Below are 9,505 nucleotides of genomic sequence, written 5' to 3' on the forward strand. Positions count from 1 at the left end.
CAAGAATAAAGCTATAGGGGGTTTTCTCATTCTTTAAATCATAAGACTAAAACATAATAAGTAATTTTGAATTGGGGTAGGATAAAAGGCACAGTATTCCTTTACTACGTGTACCTAGGTGTGTACTGAACTTTGGTTTTCACCTTTCAGAAATAACAAAGTAAGAATCACATATAAAACTTCTATAACAGCTCAAATTGTAACCAGGGCACAGGGGTGCGCGAGTACCTGGTTCCAGGGGTCCTAACCAGGCCAGGTTTGGCCCCTCGCCGCTGACAGAATCCAAAGGCAGAGATGAGTGGTGGTAAAACAAGAAAGGGATTTATTTCAGTGAGGCCGACATCAGGCAGACAGCAGATGAGCATTTCAAAGACTGTCTCCAAAGTAACAAAAATACTTCCAGGTTTATATAAGGAAAATGTGGGACAAAGGTCGCCGGGTGCAGGCAGGTGGGCAGTACAGGTCACTGTCTTGGTCAATCGCACAGTGGTCTTGCTGGCTCAGGGTGATTCGTATTGTTTGAGAGGGTGGTTTTGGTTCCTATAAGGGATGCTTTGCCCACAGGGTCTTTTTTTTGTTGTTTGTTGTTTTTAATTTTCTTTAAGTTTATTTATTTTGGGAGACAGAGAGAGCAGAGGAGGGGCAGAAAGAGAAGGAGAGAGAGAATCCCAGGCAGGCTCCATCCTGTCAGCGCGAAGCCCAAACATGGGGCTCAAACTCACCAACTGTGAGATCATGACCTGAGCCAAAACCGAGAGTCTGATGCTTAACTATCTGAGCCACCCAGGCGCCCTGTTTTATTGTTTTTAAATTAGGTAAGCTCTACATCCGAAGTGGGGCTTGAACTCAAGACCTTGAGATCAATAGTCACATGCTGGAAAGAAGAACTTAATCACTTAGTGGGGCCCCTAAGTGCTGCTTAGTCAGTTGAGCATCTGACTTCGGCCCAGGTCAGTTACTGAGTTCGAGCCCCGCATCAGAGCCTGACAGCTTGGAGCCTGGAGCCTCCTTCGGATTCTGTGACTCCCTCTCTCTCTGCCCCTCCCCAGCTTGTGCATGTGTGCTCTCAAAAAAAAATTTTTTTAATAAAAAAATAAAAAAAGAACTTAATCATTTAGAAAGTACAGCCAGGGGCACCTGGCTGGATTGATCAGAGGAACATGCAACTTTTGATCTCAGGACTGTACATTTGAGCCCCACGTTGGATGTTGAGATTACTTAAATATTTTTATTTATTTTTTATTTTTTAATGTTTTATTTATTTTTGAGAGAGACAGACAGTGTGAGCAGGGGAGGGTCAGAGAGAGGTAGACACAGAGTCAGAAGACAGGCTCCAGGCTCTCAGCTAGCTGTCAGCACAGAGCCTGACGCAGGGCCGAACTCATGAACGGTGAGATCATGACCTGAGCCTAAGTTGGAGGCTCAACTAATGAGCCACCAGGTGCACCAATAAATATTTTTTTAAAAAACTGTAGGTACTTGGGGAGCCTGGGTGGCTCAGTCAGTTAAGCCTCCGACTTCGGCTCAGGTCATGATCTCACAGTTCGTGGGTTCGAGCTGCTCTTCGGGCTCTGTGCTGACAGCTAGCTCAGAGCCTGGAGCCAGCTTCAGATTCTGTCTCCCTCTCTCTCTGACCCTCCCTTACTCATGCTGTCTCTCTCTCTCTCTCTCAAAAATAAATAAAAAACATTTAAAAAATTAAAATAAAATAAAAATAAAACTGTGGGTACCTGAAATAGGTAGATGAAGTCCTCTTTTTTTGTTTTTTCTTTTTAATATTTATTTTTAAGAGAGACAGAGACAGAGTGAAAGTTGGGGAGGGGCAGAGAGAGAGGAAGACACAGAATCTGAAGCAGGCTCCAGGCCCCAAGCTGTCAGCAGAGAGCCCGACACAGGGCTTGAACTCACAAACTGCAACATCATGACCTGAGCCAAAATCAGGAGTCAGATGCTTAACCAACTGAGCCACCCAGAAGCCCTAAGTCCTTTTTAATAATCCGTTCCTTTGAAATCACAATAAAATGTTTTCCTATATATTTAATGAAGAATAAAAGCATATGCTGTTAAAAATTAGTCCAATGACTATTATATAATTTCATTTTTTGTTGCTAGGAGGCAGACAATATTAAATATGTTAAAAGGTGACAAAAGGTCAATTGAAGTATTTATATATGTCTGATGAGAGACAGAAACGGAAAAATGTTCACCTTTAGCTCAGAAGGCTGACCTATATGCCTGCATAGTTCTGATAAGGATCAAATACACAGTGGTTGCTACATTCTTAAAGGGTCTCGTGATTGTACATCTAACTAATAGTTAATACCGAGCTGAATGAAAAGCACCAGAGAAATCTTTCTAACGTAGTTTTACATGTAGAAATTTGAAGAAGATACTTAAGATCTAATACTCCCTGCATAGCCCCTTGAATACTAAGCATATAACCACCAGCTTCAGACAGTGAAAGGGAAGCTCTTTCTGCCCAAGGGTCCTGGCCCCGTGCTATAATAAAAGCATTCTTTGCACTGAAAATGTATAAAGAATTCTTTCTTGGCCATTCGCTCCTGGCCTCACATCACTTCCATGAGAGAATTTTATAAAATAAGTGTATCAGGGGCGCCTGGGTGGCTCAGTCGGTTAATTGTCCAACTTCAGCTCAGGCAATGATCTCACGGTTCATGGGTTCAAGTCTTGCATTGGGCTCTGTGCTGACAGCTCAGAGCCTGGAGCCTACTTTAGATCCTGTGTCTCCCTCTCTGTCTGCTCCTCCCCTGCTCATGCTCTCTTTCTCTCTGTCTCAATAATAAACTAAAGTATAAAAATATTTTAAAAAATAAAATAGAGTAAGTGTATCAGATAGCATAGGATACATCATGCTGCAGTGACAAATAATGAAACTTGTATGACTAAAAACAACAATAACATGACTTGAAACACCAAAACACATTTCTCACCTAAGTTTTGTGCACACGGTGACTGACAGCAGAATCTGCTCCTCACCACCATTCGGAGGCCTGGACTGACACAGCAATGACCCTCTGCCAGAGGGGAAAGAGAGAGCTCCAGAGAGTTGCATATGGGGGAAGGTAATGCTTCATTTCTGTTCACAACTCATTGGCCAGAAGTAGACATATGACTTTGCCTAATCCCAAAATTGCCATGAAATGCACTCCGGCCTTATGCCTGGAGAGGGAAGGAATGGTAAATACTTGGGTACACTGTATCGGTGATTGCACAGTACATTTGTTTGTCTTAAGTAAGCTCTAGCCACAATATGGGGCTTGAACCCGGGTTAAACTCACAATCCTGAGATCAAGAGTTGCATGCTCTATGGACTGAACCAGCCAGGCCCCCCTCAGTTTTAACCTTTATTGAATAACACACACCAAATCTAAAATAAAATTATGTATGACTATATACATACACACATAAATTTATATGACTATAAAATTATAGAATAGACTATTGTAGACTATTCCAATGTAATGTGAAAAAACATAAAGGTCCCTTAAAATAATCAATTTTATATTTCAATTAAGCAATAAAATAATCAACGTCTCTAACCTCTATTACTTCAGCTTCAAGGTTTGCTTTCCTTTCCAGGAAAGGACATATCCTACAAATAAGTATTAAGAAGAGCTAAAAAGAATTGCTTATGTTTAAATATGTGGGAAAATACTGAGGGTTCGATATTCAGCACTGGCTTGGCTTGCCACGGGAGTCACAGGACTCTGTTTCAATAGCAGTGTACCTCTTAGCTGCAGAGGTGGACGAGACATTATGATTAAAAAGGATTTACGGGGGTGCCTGGGTGGCTCAGTTGGTTGAGCGTCTGACTTCGGCTGAGGTCATGATCTCATGGTTCGTGGGTTCGAGCCCCGCGTTGGGCTCTGTGCTGATAGCTCAGAACCTGGAGCCTGCTTCGGATTCTGTGTCTCCTTCTCTCTCTGCCTCTCCCCAGTTCACACTCTGTCTCTCTCCGTCTTTCAAAAATAAATAAAATGTAAAACAAATAAATAAAAAATAAAGGAGATTTACTATCACCCTTACCATTTACACTCACACAGTGTATCTGGCTTCAGAAAATCACAATAAATATCCAATTACTTTATTTCCAACAGCCATAGTTCACCCTCACCTGGACTATACGTCACACAGGAAAAGACAGGAAGCATAAAAAGGGTGTAGGTGCCTCAAAGGCTCAGTAAAGGCAGCTTCCCCCAAAGCATGTTAAATTGCTGACGGGTTTTATACCCTGGGTGAGGGGTATACCTTTGTTTCAAAAGTGAGAAAAGAACTATTGTAAATGCAGAAGTAGCAGAGAAGAACCCACGTAATGCTAGGAATGAGTACTTATGGAAACAGGGCATCTGTATGTTAATTTACATAAAGGAATAATTATCTACCTGCCCCTTGGACTCTGCCACACAGGAAGAACTTGAAGTTGATGTAAGCTTTAATTCTTGTTCTAACGGCAAGGAATATTTGCCACAGAGTATAATGAGTAATGAAACCATATAGCAGAGGCTTTTCCCTTTACCACAACTTAGAGCAAGACATAGATTTTACATTATGATCCAATATACACATATTGTTTCATGGAACAGTAATTACCCTCATTACATGTGAAGCGCTCTGATATTCCCTCTATTAATGTTTTAATGCTGGTCACAACCTACTAAATTGATTTCACAACTAATTTATAATTCATAGCCCACAATTTTAAAACACTGAGCTATAGAGATGGAAGTTTGTAATACAATCTCTGATTATAAGAAGTGTCTCTAAAGAAGCCTTAACTTGAAAGTACAAGAGGGTAAACCAAAGCCTGGAAGTCAATGTCTAGAAGAGGTTAAATTTTGATCTTGAGGTGGGGACATTATTCAGAATTATCCAAGGGTGCCCTAAATACAAATGTATCCCTGTGAGAAGGAGGCATTAGGAGGTGATATAAAGAGGAGGTAGAGAGATAGTTGAAGATGCTGGCCTTGAAGATTGATGCGGCCACAAGTCAATGAATGCCAGTCACCACCAGAAGTTGGGAGAGTCAAAGAACTGATTCTACTCTAGAGCCTCTGGGAGGAGTGTGGCTCTGTCAACACTTTGATTTTGTACCAGGGATACTGACTGGCCTCCAGAACTGTGAGATAATAAAGTTCTGATGCTTCAAAAAAAAAATAAATTAAATAAAGTTCTGATGCTTCAAGCCACCAAGTTTGTGGTATTTTGTTCTGACAGGCTCAGGAAATTTATAGGAACCCCACAAGCTTGACTTAATGAGAATCATGTTGTAAAGTGCCCAGAGTGTTACTGAAACCCAAGTTCAGCTGCCTGTAGCTTAAAATGCCAATATTCAAGAGATGAGGTGTGGGGACTTTTTAGGTTTTTTTTTTTCTTTTATGTTTTCATTTGTGAGAGAAAGAGTGTACTATCAGCGCAGAGCCTTATGTAAGGCAATCCCACAAACTGTGAGATCATGAACTGAGCCAAAACAGAGTCAGAAGCCCAATCAACTGAGCCACTGAGGTGCCCCAAATTTTTGACTGGAAAGGAACATTTAGGAGGCCAGCCACCTACATAAAGGAAGCAGATCCTTGACCAAAGGCCAACTCTGAGGTTTCTGCCTGGCCCAAAGATTCTTAAAGGGCTTTAGAGCAGTTAATCAGTAAAGGGAGTGCAGTGGTCTGTAACATTTCTTGATTACTGTACAGACTTAATAATGCCAGCTACAGACATTTTCACAGTGCTCAAAGACTGTGCAAGGGAGTCTGGTTCTTTGGTCCTGGGCATTAGGGGTGGGAGGATGTGCAACAGGGTCTGGTTTCTGTTTCGAGATGTGCTGAGGGCTCTATTCTTTTCTTTGAAAGAATGCATGATCTCAGGATATACAAAAAAAGGTTTAGTTAATTACCTGGGCTCTGGATGGTTTCTAAGGCTTAAGGACAGAGAGAGTTTCAAGAGTAATAGCCACTTACAACTCTTTATACCTTTTTATGTTTCAAGAGTCATGGTAGCTTATAGAGATATTCACAAAACATACTGATAACACAAATAATAGGTGAAAAGGGAAAAACCAAAAATAGATATATAAATGAAGCCAATGACAAGGTTTATGCAAATATACATATAATACTCTTGCCATGTGTCTACTGCAAATTTAGCCTTAAACTTTCCAACAGGCCAACATGCAAAGGGAGCCTTCTTGTTTACATCATTCAGTGGCCATTAGATAATAACAGTCAACTACACAAAAACACAAAAGACAAGGTGAAAATTCTACCCGGACCATAATTTTTGGACTGAACTATGCAAAAAAGGATGAGGGATGCTCATTACATTGTGTGTAAATGTAAATGCAGTATACTCATACCAGACCAAATTTATAAGGCTACTTACTGTATTACAGATTGATAACATGTCAAAATTTAACTTGGTGAGAGCAAATTCTATAGATTGATAAGATGTTAAAAAAAATTCAGCAGAATAAAACTAAGGACCCATTGGGCTTTATTAAGCGAGTTACGAATCAGGAAGCATCCCATCGAGCAAGTAGAAAGCTGAGTTGTACGAAACGGTAGTAGAGTAGAGCAAGAAAATTATTATCAAAATAAAGGCAAGAATTGTTTCAAGCCAGGACATTTTTTGTGGATGGGGTAGGAAGGCAGGGGTTTTACCATACAGATTACTTCACTAGTGCAGATCAGGAAATTTCAGATTGACTGTTAAAAGGTCAAGTTCCTGACAGAGGTTGAAACTGACTTAAGTCTTGGTTTGCTATGAGGGGTGTGGGTGAAGAGGAATAATTCCATTTGGAGCTTCTTTTTCCCTTTCTAGAACAAGGTCAAAAAATAACACGATTCTCTAGGAGGGAGGAGAGAGTCAACTTAATACCTTCCCAGTATGTGGCATACTGCGGTCGCGCCTTATTTCCAGGATACAGTTTGGAATATTTGTGAATGGCTTTGAATAATGCTTAGGAAATAGTGTTTTCATACGTACTATCAGTCAATAAACACTTCATAAAATGACTATGAGGTGTGGCGTTCTTGAGAGCATATGGAGGTATTTCCTCATCTTCCAAGCCTATCTAGGTAACTACTAAAGAGTCAGATGAGTAGGTAAGAGCAAGGAGAGGGGAATGGCATCACCAATGGGCCAGAAGACCCTGCAGCCCCTAGTCAAGCAATGCCCTAGAGCACGTCAAGGCCTAGGCGGGATAAAAAAAAAGGAGGGACGGAAAAAAGAAAGTACATTTCGTCCTCCACCACAAGGCACGCATATGACCATTACATTAGAGGTATGGAGAGAAGCTGTGTAGTCCTTTTCCAACAAAACATACTCTGCGAACCCTGCAAGACCTTCCAGCGAAGCCAGTCTTTCCGCCCAAGCCACACACCCGAGACTGCCCTCACTGCGCAGGTGCCAGGTATGACCTCTGAGGCCTCCAAGAGAGAGCACTAGTAGTTCCGGGTTTCACTAGGGCTCCCCTCTAGCCGCAACCTTCCGTTTCTCCACTGCTCTCCGTTGCAGACTCGCGACAGAGCTTAGAGCTCGGCCGGGGGCGGGCCTTCCGGGAGAGGGGCGGGCTTCGGGGAAAGGGGCGGGCCTTCCGGGAGAGGGGCGCGCGGGATCGGAAGGTCGCTTGGAGGTAAGGCTGTCCGAGAGCTTTGCGGGGGTCTGTAGTGTGCGGTTCAGGCGATCGTGGGAGATCCTGCAAGGTCTTCAGCCTTGTAGAGTCGCCAAGAATAAAATGATTCGATTTCATTATTAACGAGCTCGGTGGTTTCACACCATCCTACAGACAAGTTTTTTCTTGCATAAATTAGGGAATTTGCTAAACGAAGGACTTTAGCGTAGTTTGCTCTTCCTGGTTAGGTAGCGTGCAAGGCTCAGTTTCTCAGCTCACGAGGCGGTATTCTGTACCGTAACTTTGTGTGGGGGTGCAGATTATGTTGCCAGCTGAAAAAAATATTTGCGGGGCGCCTGGCTGGTTCGTTCCGAAGAGCATGCCTTCTCTTGATCTTGGGGGTCATGAGTTCCAGCCTCACTTTGGGTGGGGAGATTACTAAAAAAGTAAATACAATCTTTAAAAAAAAAAAAAAAGGGGGAATACTCTATGCATACAAGCGTCTGTTGACTTGGCACCTGCTTCATTCACAGGCAGGCGTGATCCAGGCAGTTGCAGGGAGTCGGAGGCGTTTTTGGTTTAACTGAATAGCGGACAGACATTCAGACCGTTCGTGTCCCTACGACCCATCGAAACCATCTGTCCCAGGCTTTGAAAATAATAAAGCCTTGTGTTTAGTTTTTCAGTGAAATACGAGTGGGTTCCTTGAGACCTGACGATATTAGGGCAGCCGCTGTGCCACGAGCTTTGCGTGTCAGCCTCGAAACACACGAGGCAGTGATCACTCAGGTGGTAGAAGAGGAAACGGAGGCAAAGAATACCTACTGCTGCAGACACGACATGGCCATCGAAGCGCAGAGGCAAGATTCCGAATGGCTTTTCTACTGCAAAGCCGGTTCTCTCCCATAACCGGTGGTTTTTGAGAAAACGATCATAGCTCTCCCCAGCAGAATGTATACACACACATGCAGTGTACACTTTTAAAGTTCGACGGCACTCACCCCGCTAAGGGATACCCAGGTTAAGAACTCCTGCTCTTCATCTGCCCTTTTCAAAGAAAAAGAGGCAAACCTAATCCAAAGACAGTTGTTGAAAACTTGACCTTTATTTTTTTCATAAAAGTTTTTTAGTGTTTATATTTGAGAGAGACTGTGCACAAGGAGGGGAAGGGCAGAGAGACAAGACAGAATCTGAAGCAGGTTCCAGGCTCTGAGCTGCCAGCACAGAGCCTGATGTGGGGCTCGACCCCACGAGCAGTGATATCATGACCTGAGCAGAAGTCAGACGCTTAACCCACTGAGGCACCCAGGTGCGCTAAAAACCTGAACTTTTACGTGTACCAAACCTATCAGAAAGATCAAAGAAACTTGCCCCTTTATGCCAAAGTAAAAATATGGGAGTTTTCTTTTTTAATGTTTTATTTATTTTTGATACAGAGACAGAGCATGAGAGGGGGAGGGGCAGAGAGCGAAGGAGACACAGAACCGGAAGCAGGCTCCAGGCTCTGAGCTAGCTGTCAGCACAGAACCTGACACGGGGCTCGACCCCACAAACATGAGATCTGACCTGAGCTGAAGTCGGAGGCTTAACCGACTGAGCCACCCAGGAGCCCCGCGAGTTTTCTTGTATGGGCTTAACATGCCTTGCTCCAGTACATTTGAATATATATATATGTATATGTATATATTTTTTTCTTAGCATTTTCCATTCCAGTTAATTTTTCTTCATGGTACTGTTTACTTTAGATCACATTTAAGGAAACAATGTTTTCAAATGACTATATTGTACTGACTGGAGCAGTTTCATGCAAATAAAAATCTAATTGACATGTAAGTTATTTGCCTTCTACTTTAATGTCTTTAAAATAATCTCTTTTTTTTT

The 9,505-nt window shown here is 42.5% G+C and overlaps 1 protein-coding gene across 2 annotated transcripts in view; it reads left to right on the top strand.

Annotated features, from left to right (window-relative positions):
- Positions 1-7,600: 7,600 nt before the first annotated feature.
- Positions 7,601-9,505, top strand: part of MRPS33 (mitochondrial ribosomal protein S33) — an 8,841-nt gene continuing 6,936 nt past the window's right edge. Inside the window, exons 1-2 of one of the 2 annotated variants that reach the window (XM_029955332.1) lie at positions 7,601-7,645; positions 8,158-8,484. The gene's annotated coding sequence lies outside the window, so the exon portion shown is untranslated. The remainder of the gene's footprint in view (positions 7,646-8,157; positions 8,485-9,505) is intronic. The other variant, XM_029955327.1, reaches the window with a different exon arrangement.

The sequence above is a fragment of the Suricata suricatta genome, chromosome 2 (genome assembly GCF_006229205.1).
Source record: "Suricata suricatta isolate VVHF042 chromosome 2, meerkat_22Aug2017_6uvM2_HiC, whole genome shotgun sequence".
NCBI lineage: Eukaryota > Metazoa > Chordata > Mammalia > Carnivora > Herpestidae > Suricata > Suricata suricatta.